Genomic DNA, 27,394 nt, shown 5'->3' with positions numbered 1-27,394 from the left:
ATCTTTGAAGAACATTAGTTTCAACTGCAGAAAGAATTCTTTTTTTGTTTAGCAGTAAGATGTTTTCCACAAATGTTGATGAACTTTCAGAAAAAAAGATTCTTCAGCATCAAAGTTTCTTTAACAAATGTATATACAAATATGACGGTAGGAAATTGTAAGTACCAAAAATTTTGTTGAAATAAAAATTGTACATGAGCTTGGTCAATGCATAAATTTTTAATTGAATAAATGATTCATTTGCCATTTGATTTGATTTAAAAAGTTTAATAAAACTTTTAAATGATCAATCATATAATTGAGTTAAATAATGTGTAGATTGTATGTGTGTTATGTGAAAAGGTGAATAATTTCAAAACATCAAGCTTAATTTTTTGAAAGATTGCTTCGCGGGTTTACTTCTTCAAAAACTAGTCAAAATTACCTCCTTTGTGAAAAATATTGATCAACTAAAGCTGACTAAACAAAAAAGCCAAGCTATTGCAAAAGTGAGATGGAAACCACTTTGATTCTAATGTCTGAATTAAAAAAAGGCGATAATTTTGAGCTAAAAATTTCTGAATTCAGTCTTTTTTAATGAAGGTAACTCAACTACAACATCACTGATAAAAAAACAGACAAACTGATTACAATCCGAGTTTTTTTTTGGATTGTAACAGTTGAAGATTGGACCACAACTAGCCCGGATATTACTTTTCTTCCACTAAGAACACTTAATTTTTTCAAATGTTATAGATATAGATAATTTATTAGTCAAAAATCAAAAGTAAATGCTGCATTTTTGATGACCATCGAGCACTCTCAATGGAAGGGGAATTAGCACCATTCCACTTGGATTTGACCAAGATTGTGTCATTAAATTTCAGGTGTGTACTTCTGGCAAATTAAAAGGGACCAAAGCAGCATATTTCGTGCAATTTTCGATGAAAAAGGCTAAATTTTAAAATATTTACTCAAAATTTAACTCAAAAAATTAATAAAAATGGCCAATAATACTTTTTTGTCTTTGAAAATTAAAGCAACAACACTATTGTTTTCAATTTTAACGTATTTTACCAAATTGACAAAATTTTAACTAAAAATTCCGGAAAATGTGAATGCAAATAACGCAAATCGGTCTAATTTTCAAAAAAATTAAAATCACGATAACTAGCTCTAGAAAACGAAATCCAAAAAAATCTCATTAATTCCATATCTTAGCTGGCTGGGCCTTATAATTATATCACTCACAACTCTCTACGATGAATATATCGATGAGCCAAAATTGTCTGAACAAAAAAACCGAGTTGAGTATATAGTTCCTCCCCTAAAGAGGGGTCGGAACAAATATCGTTTCAAAACAGATGAAAATGTCATAAACTAACTTTTAAGAATATTGGTCAACCAGCAAATAGTGAGATGCTAAGGAAACTCAAATACAGATGTAAATTTGCTAGTAGCTGAAATTCATAGTTTAATGTTTGGCAAAATTGGATAAATGAAGCAAAGTTTATTATTTGACACTCAATAATCTTGAAAAAAATAAAGCAGCATATAATTGCGAAAAAATTCAATGACTGGTCGTAATATTTCCAAGAACTTGATGATAAAGAACACTAGAAATGTTCGGTAGGAAACCCTTCAATAAATCAAAAAAGTAAAATTAGCCAATTGCAAAAAGTAAAATATTAATGCAAAAATTATTTTTTAACAAAAGTTGGTGGGTTTTCTAATGACAAGTATACAAGTATGCCACTAATCTCGACCATTATACCCGACTAGACGCTGGTGAAAAAAGTATACGAAACAAAATATAGATCTTTCAGTTTAGTCATTGGGATATCAAGACTATCTAGTCCTTGTTACCGATTGGATAAGAGCTGGATAATTTGCTCATAATCATTCCGTGCTTTAAGATACGATGTGCAAGCTGGCTCTAAGGTGTTTAGAAGTTGCGCCAATCCGTGTATTTTTTGCAAGCTAATCACGCGTTTGGTTTTGATAGATTCATGTTAAGTCTTAAGGGCCACAGAGGGACGGACGTGGCTGCGAGCAACGGTGAATCGCACTAAATTTTCTGTCAAAAAGTTAGACATGCTGATTGTGGGCTAAAAGAGTGCATAATATTACAATGCAGGAAGTTTCTCAGCCAATTAATTTGGTTTAAAATCCTATATCTTGATAGGTACACTTGTAGACATGACAGCAATTTTTTTTAAATACGGCATGCAAGGAAATGTTACGCAATTTTTAATTAGTAAATCATTAGTCATTTATTGTTCCGAGCCCTCTTGAGGGGGAAGTACTATAAACTCAAATGGGTTTTTTTGTTCAGTTAATTTTGGCCGGTCGATATATTCATCGTAGAGAGTTGAGACTGATATCATTAGAAAGCTATTCCTGCGTAGGATATAGAATTAAAAAGATTTTTCTAATTTTCGATGTTTACAGGGAGTTATCGAGGTTTGAATTTTGAGAAATTAGAGTGAGTTCCGGTGAGATTTTATTCAAATTTTCCGGAATTTTGACTAAAACTTCAACAATTTTGCTAAAATTTGTTAATTTAGTAGAAAGTGTTGTTGTTTCTGTTTGTAAAGACAAAAAACTTTGATGTAGGCAATTATTATTAATTTTTTGTCAAAAATTCTGGATAAGTTTTTCAAAATTAAGACTTTTTCATCAAAAACAGCACGAAATGAGTTTCTTTAGTTCAGTTTGATTAAATTTACAGGAAGTACAGACCCAAACACCACTAACACAATCTTTTGAGACTCGAAATGGGGCTTTTTTACATCAAGTTCCGTTGAGTGTGCTCTGTAAATAAACCTTTGCTGTTTTTTTTGCTGAATATATTCGTTGATTATCAAAAACGCAGCATCTATTTTTGAGTTTTAAACTAACAAATTCTCAATATCTAGAACATTCGAAAAACTAAGTGTTCCTAACGGACAAAAATCATTAGCTGGGCTGTTTTTGGACCAATCTTGGACTGGTATAAAACAAAGTAGTTCGGATTGTAATCAGTCGGTCTTTTTTATAAAAAAAAAATCGATTTTTTCTACATCAATTAAATAAAAGAACATTTCAAACCAAAGCTCACTAATGAAAGGTCCAATTGGATTCCTAACAACCTCCGCATTGTTGTATCTAGTTGATTACTTGAGAGCTTATGGTAGTTTTGACTTTTAAAAGTATTTGATTTTTAAATAAATAATGACTTATTGAACTTTGCCTTTTTTCTCTTAATTTGGTCAACTTGTAGCTTATTGTCAGCAATGAAAGAATGCTTCTTCTTTATATTGAAATCAAATTCAATCTTCATTGCGGTTGTACGCCTTAAGCTATGGTTTTATGGCTTTGATGTTAATAGATTTCACAACTTTTTTAAAAAAATTTTACGTAATTGCCCATTTTTCACGTTTACTAGTTTTGTCACATTATTGCGATATTGACAATTCCTATATCACATTAATGGCTTTCAAAATAAGACGTTAATTATAATATTAAAATCTTTGAAGATATAGGTTATGATTTTAACGGCTTCGACACTACTTTCTCGAAGAATTTTTTTGAATTTTTAAAAATTTGTCTTTAACTGTCCTTTTTACTTTGTCTTTTTAGTCGTATGAAATTTCCAGTACAGTGACCCGCTTTCATTGGCTTTTCATGGACGAATAGATGATCCGATTTTCTGATATTAGTAGATAGCTGATGGCTTTCATGACTATGAAAACAATTGTTTTGTAAATTAAAAAAAACACTTTGTTTTTTTTTTCGCAATTTTGCTCCTTTTATTGTCTGTTTGTTATCTAGTCCTCGTTAACTACCAACCAAATATGACATTACTGTTGTCAAATGAAGGTTTCAAGAGGGATGGGTGTCAGACAGTCTCATGTTTTTAAAAAAATTCGTTGACTTTACTGGCTTCGAAACGGAAAGAAAGTAAATTAATTTTTGATTTTTTTTAATGTTTGACGTTCTTTTTGTAGACGTAAGACATATTCTGGATAATTTCAATTCTCAAGAGCTTGCTATAGAAGAGTAAACGAACCTATTTTATTATTTTATTTTGTAGTTAATGGCGTTCATGTCTTTGGAAATTTTTTTTTTTTCGAAATAAAATTAAAGTGTCACGTAATTTTGCACTTATTTTCTTTTTTATCTACTTGTTACCTAGCTTCATTAATGAGAGGTTACATAATACATTATCGGTTTGCAGAAAGTGCAATCGAACATTTTTTTATGGCCGTATTATGGCTTTACGGTTTCGAAAGTGTTTTCTGTCAAGTTTTAACTGATTTTTTGTTTGTTGTCTATTTGTTTTTCTTTTTGTAACCGCATAAAACAGTGAATACCGGCAGTTCATAATTCCTTCAACAGAAGCGATGGCAATCTTACACCTGTAGGATATTTTAGTTGATTTCTAATGGTTTTCATTACTTTGAAATTAATTGTAAAAAAAAAGCGAATTTTACAACTTTACTGTTTTTGTTCTTTATTGTCTAATTGTTACCAAGCCTTTTTATTGAGTAGTCCCATATCTTTTCTGGTGAATTTAAAATTATTTTGTTTATTATCAGTTTTATCTGACGCTATTTTGACTTTGTTATTAATTTTTGTTCTTTAAAACGGAAATAAAGTTTTTGTTGTAATTAATGTTTGTTGTTGTTGTTGTTGTTTGATTTTGGTGTTCGTCTTGACTCGCTTTCTAAATATTGGCATATCTCATCAATCGAATGTATTTTATTACTCCAATGAGTTATTTGCTTTGGAGGCTATCTTTTCGTTCATACACAAATTTTTTAAAAAAAATACTTGAATTTTGGGTTTTTCTATGATCCTCATTTGGTAGACAATCATGCCAAAATTGTGGATGAGTGGGGTCGGAAACTTATGTGCAATTGCACATTACGGGGTCGCCTTGTTGATAACTATAATTGCTGAATCGTAGCAAGTACTTGCCAAATCTTTCTAATCAATGAATTTTCGTTTTACAAGGGAAAATTTGAATAAATAAGTAATAAGTGAATGCCTCAAAAATTACGGAAAGTACAGTAGAGGGATTATAGAGCCAAATATTCAAAAATCATTCTGCGAAATATTTCTGGCTAGGTTTTCAACAAAATATCATCAAATATTGAACAATCGAGGATTCTATTTGCTTGTTATAGAGCCAACCTGCTGTCAATCGTTTACCTGCCTTAAGAATTTAAAGACCTCTGCATAACTTAAGCGTGAAAAACCGAGAAAAGAAAGAAAAAAATTCAACAAGATAATCATAAAAATTTGTAGAACGAAAAAACTGATTTCATATGTAATTGAATCCAAAATGCGTTTGTAGAGAATAGCATATTTATACATTCAAAAAAAGTTCACATTATTTCTCAGCTCTCCAAGTAGGAAATATTTAACAGCTTAATGCTTTAGAAATTTTAAAAAAAGAGCAGAGTTGGTCGCAAACAATTTCTTTGATCTTGAAAAACAGAAATTAAAATAGGAACAACAAATACAGCAATAGACAGGTTAATGTAGTCAAAATTGATCGATTTAAAGCGCAGTGCAAGTTAACATAACTGGTAAAAGTAATTCAGTTCAAGGGAAAAAATTGTGAGAGTCTGTTTTAAAAGTAAAGCAATATGCTACAAGATAAATTAATCAATATTAACCATTTAGAGTCAAAAAGTGACCACTCCGTTCACAATTAATGCGCTAGAAAATGTAACAAATCCATCGCTTTTAGAACCAGAATTTTTGTGTTTTTGTGTTTATTTATTCTTACCTGGCAAGATCTATTTAGTCAAATGACTTGTTGAGTTTGCCTTCAAAATAGTTTTAAGTTCCATTCACTTAAAAGCCATATTGTAAGTAAAACTATTTGTTTAGAAAGTCTAAACCGAAATTCACAGGAAAAAAAATTAGCCAAATTTGGTTTTAAAACAGGCAGAAAACATCAATTGGTTTTCAGTAAAAATTTTTGATCAAACAAAAGAAGATGACTTTATTTAGCAACATTTTGTAGAAAGGCAACTTCAAAAGTTTAACAAGTTTTTCTTTCTAACAAAAATGATAAATATTTTTCTTCAACATTTCTTACCAACGAAATAAATTGGGAATCAACAACAATGATTTTTTCCTCGGATCTTTTGTTTGTGGTGGGAAAAAGAGAAAAGATTTGTGTCTAAAATCACCTGCTGTTTGTATCCTTAATTCTCCCAAAATTGTCCTGGATAACAGGAAGTTGCGGTCATCCAACATAATACACAGTCACTTCAAGTCCAATTATTTGCGTGGGTAACCCAAATAGTTGTGACGTCACAAAATGGGCTTGAGCAAAACTGGAAAAGCGCAATAATGTGTTTTGTTGAAACAGACGTGGATTGCAATTTATACAGCTTACAAATAATTGCTTCGATTGTTTTTCTACAAATATTTTTAACTAAAAAAATTATGATGACTTTATTTAGCAACAATTTATCATAGAAGGGCGACCTCAAAAATCAATCATAATAGAAAAAAGTGTAAACAATACTTTGTCAAGTTTTTCTTTCTCAGTTTCTCAGAAAGATGTAATAAATATTTTTCTTCAAACACATAAATCTAATTTTATTTTTGTATACTTTCTCCTAATATAGCAAAACATCTGATATATTTCAAAGCAAAAGGAAGAAAAAATGGTTCAATTGTAACAAATCAGCAGCTCTTTTACATGCTTTTCGGGCAAAAGTATTGCCAATTCAACTATACAGCAGATTCATGCACAAAATTGAACGATGATACTTTGAAACCCTTGAACCACGACAAATTACGACGGAGAATCTACCCTTTTGTCGTGGGAAATTACCCTAAAAAAGATTGTTTTACACTACCCGGGTTTTAAGAATTAGAGTTTCAAGTGTGCGTGGGCAAACGTTTCAGTTAGCGTAACTTGTTATGACTGCTTTCCTATCAATGGTAAGGAAAGTTTTATACCGCCCAGTTCGTTATTAGCGGTTTACAAACTGTCGGGATACTAAGTTGTGCAGTTCGCTTTTTTAACTTTATATCCACTAAACTGTAAATTAACGTCGCATTAAATGTCGTTTTATTAGTCCAAATGATTAATCCTTCAGCTTTGCTGAATAATAAATTCGATTGCTGGAACTAATCAGTAAGTTCCAATCAACTAATCAAATAATTGTTCTGAGCTCTGGTCAATAACTCAATAATTCAAGTTGGGGCTATTCAAAACCGAAAAATTTGTATCCCTATATGTTTCCCTGTTTATGTTTTAAACGAATCTAAGGGGGTACTTTCGGTTTCAGAATGGAACACAATTCACAGAGGAGAACCCGCTTTTGCCATAAGTGGACATGAATTATTTGTCAAAACAGAGGTCCTTCGTTAGTCACTAGGGACGACGCCATAGAGACGACGTAGCATCTAGATTTTTGGTTTGGAAAATTCAAGTCTGTGAACAGTAAACCTACCTTCCGCAACCTCTCACGTTCAACGAACGTATTATAAATCGTTTGTCTGGTCAAAGAAAAAGAACTTTTTGTCACCCTAATGTTTAGCTATCAGAGGTTTTTAATTTCCTTTCTCTCAAGTTACTTAAACTTCCAGGACCAAACTGATAGTTAGATGGTTGAATAAAATAATAAAGTTTCACGTTAGCAAGACACAGTATTTAACTGCTCAAGTGAAATTGCGACAAGCCGCAATTTCCGCAGTTTTACAAAACGTCACTTTTTCCATGCAAAACTGACGTCAGGGGTTGGTGATTAACCATGTAGAATATCCAGAGAAAATTTCAAATACTCGTCAGGATTTCGGTGTAGAATTGACGTAATTTGATTTAATAAAATAATTGTTTGAGGAAATTATTAATGCTCGGCCGTAACATAATTAGTTCAATTTTTATGCCTGGCTGATGTATAATTGCAGAAAAAAAAACAATCGAAAAACTAAATGTGGATTGTAAATTCAATTGCTAGTTTTGAAAGTTCCAGGGTTACACATTTCAGCAAGACATAGGTCGATAACAGTTAAGAATTGAATCTCAAAAATTTTCGATAAATAACCGAGCAATAAAATTTAAGACTGATGGACCAAAATTTGTCAAGAATTGCATGCTCAGGTTCATTGACAATAATTGTGTAACAACCGTCAATACAAGTCACGCCATTAATGTGCATATCCATCACCGTTGACCACTGTTTTTATAACAATTTTTGCCGCAAAATTAAATAACGCAGTGAGAAAATAAGAGACGAAGCATTGTTACTTTTGTATTCTTCCACAAGGCCCAAAACGATCAGAATTGGACAACTTTGCTTTTTCCCCGTAATAATCAAAACCTTCCAAAACAGTTTGAGATAACGTTTCAAACTACCCTGAATTAGTCAATTCTATGATTTTTGCAAAAAACCAATCATTTATCAAAATTGGCGCAAGGCAATTTCGACTATAAAAAAAGTATTAACTTGGCATCAAATTGGATGACATGATCTCTTATAAATCGCTAAAATGTGACGCCTAAAATGTGACGCTAAAATGTGATCTGAACGCCTCGGAAGTAGTATTTTTTTCATTCTTGGCCGCGGAGGCTCGCATGTTTCTTGGGCAACGGTCATAAAATCATCGAAGCTTTTGTAATTGAGCTCAGATTTGCGAGACTATGTTGCAAGTCAACTTACCGCTTGAAGCAAATTATATTACAGTTAAATCTGTCCGCAACATTTTAAACATGTTTCAGTTTTTTTTCGAGCCTTGAATATCTTTTGGAGTGTTGTCTTCAAATATAAAATACCGAAAAATGATGAAAGGTGAAACAATGAATGGTTGCAAGGCAGAAAAATAAACTCAACAAAGGGCAAGTTTATTAATTCGACAAGCTGTATTCCATCCACAAATATTGATCAAAGAAAATGAGCAAACCATTTATGTGCTTTGTCCACCAATATTAGTCACCCTCCAATATGGGCCATCATCAGGAAACAAGTTTTTTTTAGTTTTTTTTCCAAATTTAATACCAGTTTTCATATCATATTTTTTACATTTTTGATTCTATGAACTACCAACTTCAAAAAATGAAATATTTGACAAAAAAACTCAATTAGGCGGAGCTATATAGCAAAATGCTGAGCGCGCAGCATGAATGAATAATGGAATTTTGAATAAGAAATTTTTCTGACCTTCAAACGAACTAAAACATCTGATCTTAAAATATTAGTCAGCCCAATATTCAGTTAAATTATGATGCAATACAGTACAATCCATTGATGAGCGTTCCAACAAAATAACAATTACAATGAAGTTCTTTGTAAAGATTCTTCTTGAGCACCCTAATACGGGCAAAAGAAAAAACCAAAATTCTAAATAGCAATTTTTCTAAAATTTAAAATTTAGGAATTAAAGCTCTACTTCATTTATGAAAAACTGATGACTTCTGAGCTGGCTGTATGGTCTCAAATGTTTTTGGCTCTTTTGTAAAATAAAGTTTGTTCACACAATTATAGACGATGGCAGTTGAACAAAAGTTTGCATGAAAACTTCATATTTTGTTATTAGGAAGATATTTTTTCAGACCTTACAGAACAAGTTGTGCTTTATAATATTTTGCATAGTACGCATCTTCCATAAAAAGTCTCAAAATTGTGCGACCTTTAAATTGTTTTTCAATAGGAAGTGATTTAGTACTACTTAAGTGCACCATTTACAGCATCAAGCGGTAAGAAATTGATTAAAAAAGAATTTTTCAATCTCGGAATAATATTTTGATGCATAGTTTTTGAGATGATGTAAAGGGCCTAATATGTATTTTCTAATCAACTTTGTGTTAAACAACTAAGTATTTCAGCATGTTGACCAACAACAGTCATCATTCTGGCTTAAAACCATAGATACAAATCAACTTTCTCATCATTATATTATTTGTAGGATCGCTGTTGTTGACAAATAGGATAATCAAACAAAGTTTATACAAGAGTTTCTGGAGTCATTCAAACCATTTAAAAATTTTTTCGATAATTCAAAACGATTATTGTGATGTCACTCATTATCGATTCAAATGAATTTAATAGCTTATAAGGAAAAACTTTGGTTATTGTAAAACAATTTTCTGCTACAGAGGATTTTGTGTCACAAATTTTCTTTAAATAGTTTTTTTTCTAATTGTTCTCAATGCGGGATATTTTAATAATAAAGGTGATCCATGTATATCTGAGCAATTCATTTAGTTTTTTGTGTTCCTAAACGTGTCTTATGAGATCCTACGAGATATGAACCAGCTAATACGTTCCTATCAAATTTTCAATTTCATTTCTATAAATCTGCTCTTTTTCGGATAACTAACTTATTATCCGATAAGAACTGAAAATAGGCATATCATATCTTACAGGATAAAATTTTCCCAGCGGAACTAATATCGTGAAAGAATTGATGAGACCTAACAGGGCAAAAAAATGTCATGACACCTCTTACAAGATCTTCCGAAATAAAAAAATTAGAATCATTGGAGTTTAGTGATATTTCACTGAAACTTTTAATTTTGCACTTAAATTGACGCAAAAGTTGGTGCAAAAAATGGTAATGGAAATTTTGACAAGAGATAATTTGGGTTGGGTTCACGTTCAGGTAACTGTTTTAAGTGAGAATAGTAAACAAAAATAAAATGAATTAGACTAACCTGCACCAGGATTAACCATGTAGAATATCCAGAGAAAATTTCAAATGCTCGTCAGGATTTCGGTGTAGAATTGACGTAATTTGATTTAATAAAATAATTGTTTGAGGAAATTATTAATGCTCGGCCGTAACATATTTAGTTCAATTTTTATGCCTGGCTGATGTATAATTGCAGAAAAAAAAACAATCGAAAAACTAAATGTGGATTATAAATTCAATTGCTAGTTTTGAAAGTTCCAGGGTTACACATTTCAGCAAGACTTAGGTCGAGAACAGTTAAGAATTGAATCTCAAAAATTTTCGATAAATAACCGAGCAATAAAATTTACGACTGGTGGACCAAAATTTGTCAAGAATTGCATGCTCAGGTTCATTGACAATAATTGTGTAACAACCGTCAATACAAGTTACGCCATTAATGTGCATATCCATAACCGTTGACCACTGTTTTTATAACAATTTTTGCCGCAAAATTAAATAACGCAGTGAGAAAATAAGAGACGAAGTATTGTTACTTTTGTATTCTTCCACAAGGCCCAAAACGATCAGAATTAGACAACTTTGCGTTTTCCCCGTAATAATCAAAACCTTTCAAAACAGTTTGAGATAACGTTTCAAACTACCCTGAATTAGTCAATTCTATGATTTTTGCAAAAAAAAACCAATCATTTATCAAAATTGGCGCAAGGCAATTTCGACTATAAAAAAGTATTAACTTGGCATCAATTTGGATGACATGATCTCTTATAAATCGCTAAAATGTGACTTGAACGCCTCGGAAGTAGTATCTTTTTCATTCTTGGCCGCGGAGGCTCGCATGTTTCTTGGGCAACGGTCATAAAATCATCAAAGCTTTTGGAATTGAGCTCGGATTTGCGAGACTATGTTGCATGTAAACTTACCGCTTGAAGCAAATCATATTACAGTCAAATCTGTCCACAATATTTTAAACATGTTTCAGTTTTTTTTCGAGCCTTGAATATCTTTTGGAGTGTTGTCTTCAAATATAAAATACCGAAAAATGATGAAAGGTGAAACAATGAATGGTTGCAATGCAGAAAAATAAACTCAACAAAGGGCAAGTTTATTAATTCGACAAGCTGTATTCCATCCACAAATAATGATCAAAGAAAATGAGCAAACCATTTATGTGCTTTGTCCACCAATATTGGTCACCGTCCAATATGGGCCATCATCTGGAAACGCAAGATTTTTTCTAGTTTTTTCCAGATTTAATACCAGTTTTCATATCATAATATTTTTTACATTTTTGATCCTATGAACTACCAACTTTAAAAAATGAACTATTTGACAAAAAAACTCAATTAGGCGGAGCTATATAGCAAAATGCTGAGCACGCAGCATGAATGAATAATGGAATTTTGAAGGACAATTTTTTCTGACCTTCAAACGAATTATGACATCTGAACTTAAATTATAAATCAGCCCAATATTCAGTTAAATTATGGTGCAATATGGTACAATCCATTGATGCGCGTTCCAACAAAATAACAATTACAATGAAGTTCTTTGTAAAGACTCTTCTTGAGCACCCTAATACGGGCAAAAGAAAAAACCAAAATTCTAAATAGCAATTTTTCTAAAATTTAAAATTTAGTTATTAAAGCTCTACATCATTTATGAAAAACTGATGACTTCTGAGATGGCTGTATGGTCTCAATTGTTTTTGGCTCTTTTGTAAAATATAGTTTGTTCCCATAATTATAGACGATAGCAGTTTAATATATATTCGCATGAAGACTTCATATTTTATTTTTAGGAAGATATTTTTTCAGACCTTACAGAACAAGTTGTGCTTTATAATATTTTGCATAGTACGCATCTTCCATAAAAAGTCTCAAAATTGTGCGACCTTTAAATTGTTTTTCAATAAGAAGTGATTTAGTAGACTACATAAGTGCACCATTTACAGCATCAAGCGGTGAGAAATTGATTTAAAAAACAATTTTTCAATCTCGGAATCATCTTTCGATGTATAGTTTTTGAGATGATGTAAAGGGCCTTGTATGTATTTTTTTAATCATTTTAGTGTTAAACAACTAAGTATATCAGCATGTTGACCAACAACAGTCATCATTCTGGCTTCAAACCATAGATACAAATCAACTTTCTCATCATTATATTATTTGTAAGATCGCTGTTGTTGACAAATAGGATAATCAAACAAAGTTTTTACAAGAGTTTCTGGAGTCATAATTCAAACCATTTTAAAACTTGCGATAATTTGAAACGATTATTGTGATGTCACTCAATATCGATTAAATGGATTCAATAGGTTATAGGGAAAAACTTTGGTTATTTTCTGCTAGAGGATTTTGTGTCACAATTTTCTCGAAATAGTTTTTTTCTAATTGTTCTCAATGCGGGATATTTTAACAATAAAGGTGATCCATGTAGTTCTGAGCAATTTATTTAGTTTTTTAATGTTCATAAATGTGTCTTATGGTATCCTACGAGATATGAACCAACTAATACGTTCTTATCGAATTTTCAATTTCATTTTTATAAATCTGCTCTTTTTCGGATAACTGACTTATTATCCGATAAGAATTGAAAATAAGCATATCATATCTTACAGGATGAAATTTTCCCAGCGGAAGTAATATCGTGCAAGAATTGATGAGACCTAACAGGACAAAAAAATGTCATGACACCTCTTACAAGATCTTCCGCAATAAAAAATTTGGAATCATTGGAGTTTGGTGATATTTCACTGAAACTTTTAATTTTGCACTTAAATTGACGCAAAAGTTGGTGCAAAAAATGGTAATGGAAATTTTGACAAGAGATAATTTGGGTTGGGTTCACGTTCAGATAACTGTTTTAAGTGAGAATAGTAAACAAAAAGGAAATGAATTAGACTAACCTGCACCAGGGTTTTAGGTTTTCCATTAAACAAAGCTTCAACTATTTCACTCTTAAACACTCTGTTTCAAATATCAAGTTGTCTGAGGTTCAATTTTAACACTTTTTTGGTAAATTTCAATAAATTTCAACAATTCATTAAGCTCTATATTTTCACGCCGAGAGGCCACAAGAGTACAGGTTTAAAAAGATAAACGAAAGCAGAAGATGGAAGGGGAAGTGCGTAAAAATGGGAAAAGCATCAGCTGAAATGAAATTTGTAATTTTATCAGTTTGATTCAGGTGATTTTTTGATACACGTGGGAAGGTAGAAGGAACTTTTATGGTATCTAAATACAGTCTATAAAATTCGATCAATTTCTGACTAGAACACAGTAAAAAGACTGTTTTATGATGCGAAATTTCTTATAAATTATTCACAAATCTCTCAACGTCACGTGTGTTTCCGATATGAAGAATGCTTTTACCTCTCGTGGTAAAGTGGGAGTTAAAATCTTGTTGAGAGCAATTTTGAAGCAACTATTTGCCTCTCCTTTTTTGTTTATTTTTTCCTCTCTTCTTGTTGTTTTCAGCCATCGCTGCGTGTGAACAAAAAACGCCTGCTTTATCATCAAACAAATTACCTGAAGGCGTCAAGTATTTAAAACATTGACACGTGAATTACATAAGCCAAGAAAGGTGTAGTTTAAATTACCCGTCGTGTAGTGGGTCGCCTTTGAGCTAAAAATTGATATCAGTCGACGCCAACATTGACGCTACAGTACAAAAAAAACTACACACGATCTGCTAAAAATACAAAAACCACTATATGAAATCAAACTGAGAATCAAATCAACAATAAATGTGACAAAAAAAAATAATTTTTTAAAGTAAAATACCCATACTCAGAGAATTTTACCTATAGATCATGATAAATTCATACGATTCATCGATTGATGCTCTATTGCCATTTTACAATGAGGATAGAAATTTCATAGAAATTATTTTGATTTTACTTCGAAGTCTACTGAATTTAGAAATTGCCTCATCAAAAAAGATTTATTAAGTGCGCTCGAATAATTTATAAACCATGAAAGCAGGTCTCAAACTAACATCTCAAAGAAGAAGTACAAAAGAACCCAAAGATATATTTACGCTAATGTCGGCTTTCAAAAGAAATTGTTGTTTTTAGGAAAAACAATATAAAAAAAACATCAAAAACTAAAAATATTGACCTCGAGCATGATAAGAATCCTTAATTATTGTTGCTGAGTGATAACACAATAAGAAAACCAAAAAGATTAACTAGAAACCGGCCAAACAAAAACAAAGGTGTCAAGGCTACAAGAACATCAATTTATCGACGACTAACGCCTTGTAATTGTTCCGACCCCACTTGTGGGGGTAGGAACTATATACTCAAATGGGCTTTTTTTGTTCAGACAATTTTGGCCGATCGATATATTCATCGCAGAGAAATGTGAGTGGTATCATTAAAAAGAAGCTGGTCCAGCGTAGAATTCAAAATTAAAATGATTTTTTTGATTTTCGCTTTCTTCGAGGATTTACCGATGATTGATGTTTTGTGTGAACACGGATTATTTGTTCACTTTTAGTGTAATTTTTCTTCAAATTAAAATGTTTTCCATAAACATAGTATTTCAAAATTAAACTTCACGCCAAAAAATGAACTCATTTTGTGTTCCTAATAGACTAAAGGCGATAAAAAGACTAGTTCTGGTCTCATAGGGAAGTTCACTATAAAAAAAATCGAATTCTAGTTGAGAGCTCTTTTTCTTATAAAACTTTTCTTCTTTTTTGCTTTTTTAAATCAACTAGAGACAAGTCACTTTTCATATTGAGGTTCCATAAATGACAAACCTCCTTTACAGTCAAATGAAGACCGATGAACAAAAAAAATCGTTTTCAAGGAATTGCTCATGTTTTTTTGGGTTCGACTCTGAGATTTCGTAATTTTAAATGAAATTTCGAATTTTTGAGGTCTTACTAATATTTTGGAGTTCTATGGCATGGAATTATTGACTAACATTGCAATATATTCCGTAATCAGCAATTAAATGAAAATCTTTATTGCTTTGAATGGACAACTAATGATTTTAAAAAAGACTTTAAAAATAATTTTTCGGAATTTTTTTGAACATTAACTAATCATAAACCTATTTTCGTGAACTGTTAGTCAGTCTCAGTATTTTAAGGACACACTTGCATTCTACTGAAACTAAGATTAATCTGGTAAGCGGATTTAACTTCTAACTATTGAATATATGACTTCAATGACAAAAAATTTCAAAAAGTTTCAAAAATGTTGGAAAATTTTGTAATATTGTTTACTTTTGAAGTCTTAACACATTATCCAAATATTGATAGCTCTCATTGGCCTAAAAAACGTTCAGTGTATCACCGATAAAATTTTCATAGTAAAGCTTTTTGTTTAAATGGCTTCGACACTTTCTTCTCGCACTTTTTTTTACAGAATTTTTGGTTTCGCCTGTTTTTGTTGTTGTTTTCACAGTCATAAGACTTATTGTGATGTCTTATTGATTAGCTATGCATGACAAACATCTTTTGCCTCCCATCGGGTTATATCTGAGCATAATTATTGACTTCCGTTGAAAGCTTTTGAGTTTAATGGCTGTTAAGAAATTAGAAATAAGTTTTCGAAAAAATTTTTTTAACATTAACCAATCCTAAAATTTTTTCGTGGACTGTTAGTATATCTCAGTACTGACAAACTGCAGTCAAAATTAATCTGGTTAACGCTATTGTTTTCTACATATTAGTTTTAAAACTTCAATTCCACGAGATTCCATAAATTTTTTTAAGTTTTCGGGTACCTTTTCATATATTTGGATCCTTTTGAAATCTTGTTTTGTTATCTATTACTGATAGTTGCCATTGGTTTAGGGAAGCGTTCAACGAATCATTGAAAAACTTTTCAGAGAAGAGCTTAGGATTAACATTGCTTCGACAATTTCTTCTGGTACTTTTCAACTGAATTTTTGGTTTTCGCCACTATTTTTGTTGTTTTCGTTGTCAACAACTTGTTGTAAGGTCTTATTGATAAAAAATATGAATGGCAAATAAACTGTTTGGCCCATCGAGGCATAATTTAGCGTATTTACTGGCTTCCGTTGAAGGCTAGTGAATTTAATGGCGTTTTTAATACGAGTTTTCTCAAATTTTTCGTGGTTCCAATGTTATTGTGATATTTGTTGATTTTTTGAAGTTATATTGATAAAAAAGAGGAATCAAATTTCTATTACAAATCAAGTGAAAATAGAAAATTTTTTTAGTGAAAAGTTCATTTTTTTAAAGCCTTCTAAACTTTTCTCGATCAATTTTTTTCCTGAATTTGCTGTTTTTGCCTGTTTTTTGTTCTTTAGGTAGTCGTAAATTGCCGACAGGTCTCATAATCTTGTAATTGAGGATTGAATGAATGATGTTACCAGAAGCAGTCAGTTTATAGCGTATAGTCTTAAAGTTTATGATATACCTTTTGAAATATTTTTCAAACTTTTCAGTTTCTGTTGTTCTTTTCGTCAAATTGTAACTTATTTTCATCAATGAGAAGTCCCATCCAAATTCTTCTGTTTTTAAAAAATAACATTTCTACTGCTACTATTTGTCTTTGATGTTTTGTTTGTTGGACAATATGCGTTTATAAAAACGTTTATTGAGTGGTCAATTTTTGTGTTTCTTTTTCTCTTCTTTCAGAACAATCGCGTAATAACATATCCCAATAGTCTTCAAATGTGGCCCAAGCAAACTTATTTATTCTCTCAATATAAATCATTCAACTGAAATAGTAGAACCAACAATTGAATAAAAAATACATAGTATTCAGATAATAGCTAATGATTTTAATGGTAGCAATAGTTTGTGTTTTCTCAAATCGTTTGTAAATTAATAGAATTCTTCTTTAATTCGTTTTTATGGCTTAGTTTAAGCAAGGACAGAACCTTCTGGTTTTGTATTGACTTTCTAGCAATTTATCAAGGATTATTTAGTTAAAAGCTAATGATGCTTAAGACTTTTGAAACTTCTTGGTTTAAAAAACCTTGATTAATTTCTGAATTTCACCTCATTGTTCGTTCTCTTTGTCGACTTGTTACCAAGTCTCATTAAGAAAATTTTCCATCTGCTGTTTATCTAAAAAAATTGTGTAGTTACGGTTTTATCTGATTGCATTTTGACGTTGTTTACTAGGTGGTTTTACATTTAGATATTCAGATTAAATTCCGTAATTTTTTTTTAGTTTTGATTATTTGGTTTGTTTTTTTTTTCGCGTGGTCTTTTTATTGGCAGGTCTTGTGAGCGCTGTAATAAGGCATGGCATTATGTAATTCAATTCGTAGTTTGGGTGCGAAACAATTTTTTAAAACTCTAACATCTATTTTTGTTATCTCTTCATTAACGAGCCTGCCTGCTTCATAATTGCCTAATTCTAGAGCCCCATTATATTCGACATCAATGAGATCAAAAAATTAACAAAAAAAAACAAAAAAAAACAAAGAAAAGCAGAACATAAAAATTTATTAAAAGCTCAAAAATCACATATCATCATTAGCAAAAAAACCTTAAGTTAATTAACCAAACGTTAAAACAGTTCACAAATGGTTTAATAGGAACCAATTGTCTGCTCCTTAATCAACTGTAGAGATAATACTTCAAAAAGAAGAAAAAGAACTCAAAATCTGAACAAAATTTTTTAAAAGCCTCAATGTTAGTTTCATGAAAAAAACACACTGTTCAGACAAAAAAATATATAGCTCCAATCATGCCTTTTAAAACGCAAATGGACTTTTTTTCCATTTAGCTTTTCTTTCAATAAAGTCCTAATTACAATTCAAAAACGTTTAGAATCACAGCCAAAAAAATTAATCGCCATCAACGTATGAACAATTGCATCATACTTTTCAGCTTTGAAGTCATTTGCAGAAATTGACAAAACGCCAAAACAGCAGTTATTTGCATTGCGTGAAAAAATATCCGAAATTTTTGCAAACCAATTTTGTTTTCAATTTGAAGGAGTTTGAAAAAATTTTACGCTTTGAAACTACTCGTCCTTTTGCTCCATTTCAGTCTATCGTTACCGAAATCCCTGCTTCAATTTGACTTCTTTTTACGTTAAAAACTTTGAAAAGTGTTTTGACCTCAAAACAGATGGTTCTTTATTTCAATCAAAACGCTTTTGATTGTAAGTCTACAATGATACTAATAATAACCTCGCTTGCACGAATACCTTTTTTGAAAATCCTCTCACCTTAAGCTTCTGTTATAGAAGTTTATGTATTTTGACTAACTTATTAAAGAAGCTTGCAAAATAATGTTTTAAACCAATCCTTTTTGTAAGATGTTGAATGATACCATTTGGGCTTGGCGACAGTTAGAAAAACTAAGTTGTTATTTTTTTTTTCAAACTACTCCTTCTGAAAGGATGACTGTTTTGAGGCCGGTTAATGAAATCTTGATCTAATTGCCAGTGCATTTCAGCCGTTTAGATTCGCACTTAAATTGTAAAAGAAAACTCAACAAGGAGGCTTGGTAATGTGCATTCGCAAAAAATGTTACCAAATGAAGCGATGTTCGAAAATAGATGTTTGAGCTTAAGAAAAATTACAAACACAAACTATTTAATGAACTAAATAACGCTATGCCAACCAAATAATTTCAAATGTCATTGAAAGCATTAGCTTTTTAGATGAAAAACTCTAGAAAAAACATACAGTTTCTTAGGAAGCGAATTGGAGTTGTCTGTGGTGATACTTATCAACTGACCAACAAATAAAAACATACAAAATTTCATAGACATTTATATAAAAGATAAAATATTAAATTCATTTAAATTCTGGATAAAACTCCATGTGAAACCAATGGTGCTGTATTTGATGCGACGAAGTCAGAGGACAAGATCACGAAAACACAACGGATACAGAAATAGTGAAATATTTATAAACAAAATATAAAAACAAAAATTATTTAAGAAATTAAAAACATTATAGCATATTATTTCGGCTTACTACTTTCAGTTACTATAAATTCAAAGATTATAAATATTAACTTAGGTCTACTTTGAAATTCAATGGGCCCTGTTATTAAAGGGCATACGTTAAAAGCCAAAAAAAGAAATACAAATATCTATCAGTCACAAAGTTTTTTTGAAAATGCATAGTGTAAGAATCATAGAACACTAATTATAAGTCGCAAACCAATAGAGGGTTTAAAATTTGCTTTACAGGAATTTGGAAGAGACCTCACATTGATGAGACCAATTTACGAAGAAGAAAAATAGAGAAAAGAGGCAAAGTTCTGAAATTATGAAACAAACAAAATCAAAATCATTAAAAGCATTAGTTATCAATTGATGGCAATAAATAGGCTTATTTAGACATCAATAAGAAGCAAATGAGAACTCTCTCTGATCAGAATAATTTTTACGTCTATCAAAATTAACAACAAATACAAGCAAAAACCTGAAAGTCGATAAAAAATTAGTTACGAAAAGTCTCGAAGCCGTTAACGAATAAATCAATCTAATGGTACCTGTCCATATCGTGATAATGTGACTTCAAAAAATGGGAAAATGTTAAAAAATGAACATAAATTAAGCAGAAATTGACATTAAAAAAATGAGAAAAAGTATTGAAGCTAATATAACCTTAAGAAATTAGGTGAAAGTTTGTTTTACAATCAAATGTGTGAATTTTCAACGCCAATGAGAACTCAATATTATGAAGCTGTGAAAATTCTTCAAAAAAATTGAGTAAATGCCCAAAAAGCTATTAAAAAAAGTTTATGAAATCTCCTAGGGAAAAATCAAATCCACAAACTGAAACATAAGATCGCCGACCAGATTTATTATTGTTTCAGTAAAATTACTATTGGAGCTGTCATCAGTGGTACTGGCGTGCAAGTTTTCGGAAATTAATTTTAAAAAACGAAAATTAAAAAGTTGTCTCAAATTTTTTTATTAGGTATCAACCCAAAGCATTAGATAGGTTCACTTAATCCTCCTTAGAAACCAATTGAAGAGTTAAATAAATGATTAAGACTAAATAATTGGTCTTCAAACATTGCAACAAATGAAGAGAAAACTCAAAAATTTACTAAAAGTTTATGATAAGACAGTGTCAAAACCATGAAAACCCTGAGCTATTCCCTGACAACAAGAACTATGTTCATTGGGCCTCATTTGATCGTCAATCGGACTTCTAATTAATGGAACTCCGTCTATAAAAACAGGCAATTTTTCGCAATTTCCGCAGTACGTAAAATTTTGTATCAAAAATTTCATTTAAAAAACCTTGAAATGAACAAAAATAACGCGACCAGTAAACAAAATTCCGTCAGATATCGAATGTACCCAAAAATATAAAAACCTCGACAACTTCTCAAAAAAAAACGAAATTCATAGAAATTTTAATTTCAAACTCAACGCTTGTAGGGTTTTCTAATGTTACCACCTAAAGCTCTCTACAATGAATTTATCGATTGGACAAAATTGACGGAAGAAAAAAAACCAGTTGATCATATAATTGCTTCCACCAATTACTGGGTTTTGAACAATTAGGTCACGAAATATTGTATTTGAACAATTAGTTCCCGAAAGTTTTGAGTGCGTTTTTTATGATTTTTTTTTACCGTCACTGATTCTCCTTAAAAAAATTGATCATGCGTAAACTGTTTCGACATTTCTGTGGCAAATTGAAAACTGAACACCAAAACAACATATTTGTGTAGTACTTTAATATCTATTGAATAACATGCCTTCCTGAAAATTTAGCTAGCTTGTTGACAGTTACCAAAAAACTTAAGATTAAGTACTACATTATACTGCACAAAATAAACCTCCCGAACTGTGAATATTTTGTTTTAAGAAAAACAGAGACAAAATAACTAGTTCAAGTTTTCTTTTTCAGAAGACAAAAAATGACAAGTTTATATAGACAAAAATGACAAGAGGAAGAACACTTACCGGAATTTGAAAAGATAAATCGATAGAAAATCCTGTTCAGGCATAACTGAATTTAAATTACTTCTATAATGATGATAAGTTTGCGATGCTTTATCGCCAATATCTCTTTCGGTTAGTAGTAATTTCATGAAATCAATAAATTAATAAAGATAATTCTTTAGAAATAGATTGTTATCATCTAAACAATTTTAATGTGATATCGCGATGTAACTAAAGCGAAAGTACTTTTATGTAATTTTTAGGGTAAATTTCAGAAATGTTTTAATGGAATTCTCAAGTTAAACATTGTTATAAGCCAAATTAGATTTCAGTTTCGGCATTAAAGGATTTTATAAATAGATTTGCAGTTACCCGAAGACGTAAGAATCAGTATTAAGGTTGCTGGAAAATAATTTCAACTCTTATATTTAAGAAAATGAGAAAACGTCCCCTCGAAAAAATAAGAAAATAATCTCAAGGTCTGATTTTGCGTGAAAATAACAACTAATCAAACCCAAAAAATATTGTAATAATTTTTCTGTTCTCGACAGATTTTTTCCTAATCAAAAGATAAAAGAGTACAAATTAAACCATTATTGGGGGCTGGTCAGTTCATATTAAAATTACAAAGCTTTAGAAAGGGGTAACGTTTTCAAGTGTGCTGTATGAGAGTGAAAAAATATTGAACTTTTGGAGAGAATTAAGTGTATAGTGGCAGTACAATTTTGGACGGTTTAATTCAATTCAAAGGAAACGTGCAGGGCGTATGAAGTAAGATATGAAATATTTATTTTGTTTGATTGATAAATAATTTATATACTAAGCCGTCCGTGTGATCATTCATAACCAAGTACGTCTTTTTCTTCCTTTTTCAACAATCGGGGGGGGGGGGGGGGTGGGAGGGGGTGAATTTGTCGCTGTTGTGCATGGATAAGGGTATAAGGGGGGTTAGCGTTGGTGTTAGTTGTGATTAGCGGATTGAAATAATGGGAATATGTAGGAGATATAAAATATTGAGAAAATAAGAGAAAGATATATAAAATTAGTGTATATATAAAAAAGTGAGAGAGAAAAGGAGAAAGTATATATTGAGAGAAAGAATGATGAAATATTGAGCAAATGAACAAATCACAGCTTCAGATTATGACGATGATTAAGTTTTACATGGTCATTCATACCCAATGCATACAAAGCCGAAAATCGACAGGAATGGCAACTAAATACAAAAATAATACACAAAAAAATCAATAGACTAATATTGAATTTTTCCAGTTCTTAACTTTATAAAAAATTGTTACATTAAATTCCAGCCTTTTCGAGAGACAAAATAGGACAACAACAAAAAATGTTAACACTGTCGAAACTGCTTTATAATCCAGTTGAATTTTAATTTCTGAATGACGTCGACTAGTTCGGTGTAATATTCTCATGTTCTCAAACAACCCTAATTAAAAATATTGATTGCTTTCCTTATGGGGAAGGCAGCTTGATAGCAGTTTTGTCAACTAAAAAATAGACCTTTTGAATTGTTTGTTTAACGCTGCTTAGACAAAGCCTTAAGGACTTAAAATCCATTTGAAACTGAAACGAAGTAAACATTTTCGGCTAACCTGTTGTTCGGCTTTAAGAGTGTTGAGAAAGCGGAAGAAGGAAAGGAAGAACACAATAAAGTATAAGCTGAGAAACAAATTTATATAGACACACACCGAGAGAGAAAAGACAGTCCAAGCGGGGGGGGGGGGGGGGGGTGCTGGTTAGTGTTCGGGGCTTGGTTAGTACTTTATTAGTAGTGGTAGCGTATTAACCAATAAACAGAGTACCCCCACAATGTATTTTTCAACGTGTGACGTCATTTGGGATATGTTCCCCCTTTTCCCCGTTGGTTATGCTCAGACATCACAGAATTGTATCTTTTTTTCTACTCTTCCTTACACTATCTATATACGCACAAAGTGAGATCTCTCTTTATTTCGCACACAGACACAAAAAAGACATACACACACATACACACACACACACACACACACACACACACACACACACACACACACACATACACACACACACACACACACACACACACACACACACAAAATCTATCACGTTTATGTGTAGTATTATAACGAAGATAGTAGTACACATACACGTATGTTGTGTACATATATACGTACAATGCAAATAAAAAACCGGTGACTTTGTTGGTGAAGTGAATTTTCACGTCAGGGTCAGCGTGCTACACTAAATGCATATATACACATATAACAGTACGCACTGTCAACTTTATACATTTATACGTATCAAACTGACATGTGGGGTGGGGAGGCAGGAGGGAGGGAGGGAGGGGGTGAGGGTATTTTTGTAGTAAGTTGAGCTAGGCACTGGTTTATTTTTGAAGGAAAAAAGTCAGACATTGTCGTTTAAAACTCGGCAGAGCATAATTAGATTATGGTAAGATAATGTTTAACTGTTTATGATAACTAGTATAGACCCAGCATTTCAGCATATGTTATGTTGTGTACCCCCCCCCCCCCTTCGTCTTCCGAAAAAGAAGAGTAACAAAATTAACATTTGCAAATTGCAAATTAGTGGATGCTAGGAAAAACCCATCAAAACATTGACGTTCGATTTAACTTAGACCTTGAGTCCTTCCGACCGACTATACCACTCACCCCCCCCCCCCCCTCCTTGTCCCTCTCGCCTACCACTCTCACAACCACAATGATAATATGCATCGACACAAAAACATAATGATGACAATGAGAAGTTGAAAGCGTAAAAAAACTATACTATTATTTTGAACTTCTCAAGAAACTCAAACTCTAAATAGTAAAGTTATAAATCGATCAAAATAAATCAGTGTTAAGAGCATCTAGTTTCAACTGGGATAATCGAAAACCATTAAAAATGAATTTTAAAAACAACTAACGCAAAATATTATGGTAATGTAGGCAAATCTTCACATATAGTGGCGGAAAAAAACGGCTTTGATCATTTTTTACGACAAATAATGAGGATTCCAGGGTTTCTGCAGCTTGAAAATTAGTATTATTTTCAATTTGTGGATTTGTATGCTTCAATCTAAATTATTTGGTCGACAAGTAAAACCCTGAGTTTTCCTATTTTCTCTTAGAAAGAGCAATTTGTACGCAACTGTAGTTAAGGTTATTATAGACCAGAGACGGATTTAATAATGGTAAATGGTTTCAAGATTTGAAAACATTTCTTGCCTGAATCTCCGATCGAACCTCAGAAACTGAATTAGAGTTCTTCCAAATTAATTAACATATGACGTTATGTGATTGCAAAAACAAACCAGGTTGAGATGCCAGACCCAAGCAAGCTCTGATCAGGATCAGGTCTTTTCCAGACCGCGTCCTCTGATCAGACCGTGCCAGACCGAAAAGACTTGTTTCAGGCTTTCGTGCAACCCAAGAAATAGTTAGGTCCTTATCCGCTCGTAGCAATTGTGGCCGTCTCAGACAATGACAGACAAAAACGGCCTCTAACCAGACCTTCGTGCGACCCAGTTTTTTGTGAAACTTCTTTAAAAAAAAATAAATAAAGTGAAATAAAGATTGAAACTGACAGGACTTTGATTTCAATAAATTCGTAGTCCTTGTTAATGTTAGGGAAAAACATTATTTATCATGAACATTTTTTTATCATGAAAATTATATTCATACAAAATTATCACCACGAAATGCCTTCAATCTTGTTTTGAGTCAACAAAAACAGTAGTAATAATAACATTGTCAGACACAGGTCAAATGAAAACTGCCACTTCTTGCTTTGTGATCAGGCTTTTGTGCGGCTTACAATCAGATTGTGCTAAACTTTGTTCTTTTATCTGATTTTCTTTCGAATTATGATCAGACTATGTCCAGATTCTGGTTTCTGATTAGACCTGTGTTCTACCATTGACTGACCAGACTATTGTCCCCACTCAGACTTTGTAATATGAGTAGCACAATCCCCCGTGTCTGACCCATAGATTGTCCCATCAGAGGTTGATTTTGGTCTGGCGCTATAACTTAGGAAACATTTTTTGTGTTGTGCAACAAATACACGTTCGGAAACTTGATTTAAGTAATGTGTATATGGTGACCTCCGCAACATAGAGCCGAACCATATACCCATATATATGAAAACTACAATATTTTCTTTATTTTTTAACTATTTTTCCATTTTCTACTTAAATAAAAAATATATCATTTTTTTGACTAAATTTACTATTTTTGCTAATACTTCATAAAAAATTAATTGTAAAACCTAAATTCACCATTAGTATCTCTAATACCTTTATCATCAAATGGATCAACAGCTAATTTATATTGTTCTTTAGTTTCTACATGATGTTTATTACTATCAATAGTACAGTTAGTTACATATTTAGTTTTACCTTCATATATAGCATTAGTATAATCTTCAATTGTAATCTGTTTTTTAATAGTGGCTTTAGTTATACCTTTTAACTTTTTCTCTTCTTCTCTTTTAACAGTATTGTAACAATATGCTTTAGCTTTAAGGAAAAATGCTTCTATAATAGTATCATTGGGTAATTCATCTTTCATCTTACTTAACTCATTATTATGTAAAATATCTTTTATCTTATCCATTTCCTTTTCTATAGTACTATCTAAGGGAATATTTATGTTTATGAATATACTATCTGTATCTGTGTAATGATAACTACAATCTAACTCTTTCTCAAAGTAATCTTATATAGCTTTATACATAAACAGTTTAGCTTTTTCTAATATAACAAATCCAATATAATTAAACTTATCCAACTTAACATTACCTCTTGTTTTATGTACAACCACTAGATCATCATCAAACTCTACAGCATATTTAAAACTAATATTTTCTACTAATTTAAAATATCTATCTACATCATTAACTAACTCTACATCTTGTCTATTATATACATTCTCTATTGTTTTTCCATAGAAGGCATTATTCATTAACTTAAAGAATACATCCCCAAATTTATCACCCTTAGCTTTAGCCTCCTTTCTTTTCTTAATATTAAACTCAATATAAGGCTTTAACCACTCACTCTTACTATACTCTAACTTTTGCTTAATTGTATTATCTTCCAATTTCAAACCATGATCTAAATACAAATCTATCATCTCTCCATCAATTACATAATCTACCTTATCTGTTAACTTTAACATGAACTTCTCATTAGGTTTATATCCTTTCTTTTTATTTACATTGTGATAATCTGTAAACTGTCCAATGTTTGCCCTAGTCTTTTCAGGAAAGAATGGATACTTGTTTGTTTTCTGTATCAAGTCATCATTATACTTTATATCAATAGTGTAGATATAACCCTTAGTAGAGCTAGAGCTAGTATATACCAGATCATCGTTAAAGCCGCTCCAAGGATCACATACTTTAATCTCACCAGTAGGTAAGGCTTGAACCACAGCAGAAGCATATAATGAATTGAAGTCTAAATATTTTAGATAATTCTCTTTCCCAGTATACTCAGGATCTATACCTTTATTCATACATTTTACATGACAATCACCTAATACTGAAGCTAACCCACCTCTAATACCTTGTTGTATTGTATCATAAATATTAACTGTATTTTCTTTATAATACTTAAGTCTAACATTAGTATATTTCAACCCACACAAGCAGGTTAACCCAGGAGTAGAATATGTGTAACATGGATCTATTTCATAATATTCTAAACACATAGCTCTAAATTTCTCAAATACATCAACTGATAACAATGCATCTGTTTTAAGATATAACATCATATTATCCTTTATTGTCTCACATTTGGTATCTTTCCAACAATCTATTGCTTGCTTATATTCTTTATCTGTAATACCACTTTGTTTCAACTTAGAATAGAATGCTTCCTTGGGTGGTAAAGTTGTTTCATGTAGT

At 31.4% G+C, this 27,394-nt stretch overlaps 1 protein-coding gene across 1 annotated transcript in view; it reads right to left on the bottom strand.

Annotated features, from left to right (window-relative positions):
- The window catches only part of LOC142349150 (uncharacterized), a 107,667-nt gene extending 85,315 nt beyond the window's left edge, over positions 1-22,352 (bottom strand). Inside the window, exon 1 of the mRNA XM_075400564.1 lies at positions 21,506-22,352. The gene's annotated coding sequence lies outside the window, so the exon portion shown is untranslated. The remainder of the gene's footprint in view (positions 1-21,505) is intronic.
- Positions 22,353-27,394: the final 5,042 nt, after the last annotated feature.

Source organism: Convolutriloba macropyga, chromosome 11 (genome assembly GCF_964194025.1).
Source record: "Convolutriloba macropyga chromosome 11, txConMacr16.3, whole genome shotgun sequence".
NCBI lineage: Eukaryota > Metazoa > Xenacoelomorpha > Acoela > Convolutidae > Convolutriloba > Convolutriloba macropyga.
The sequence above is the reverse complement of the archived record's forward strand: the minus strand, read 5'-3'. Positions and strand labels throughout refer to the sequence as shown.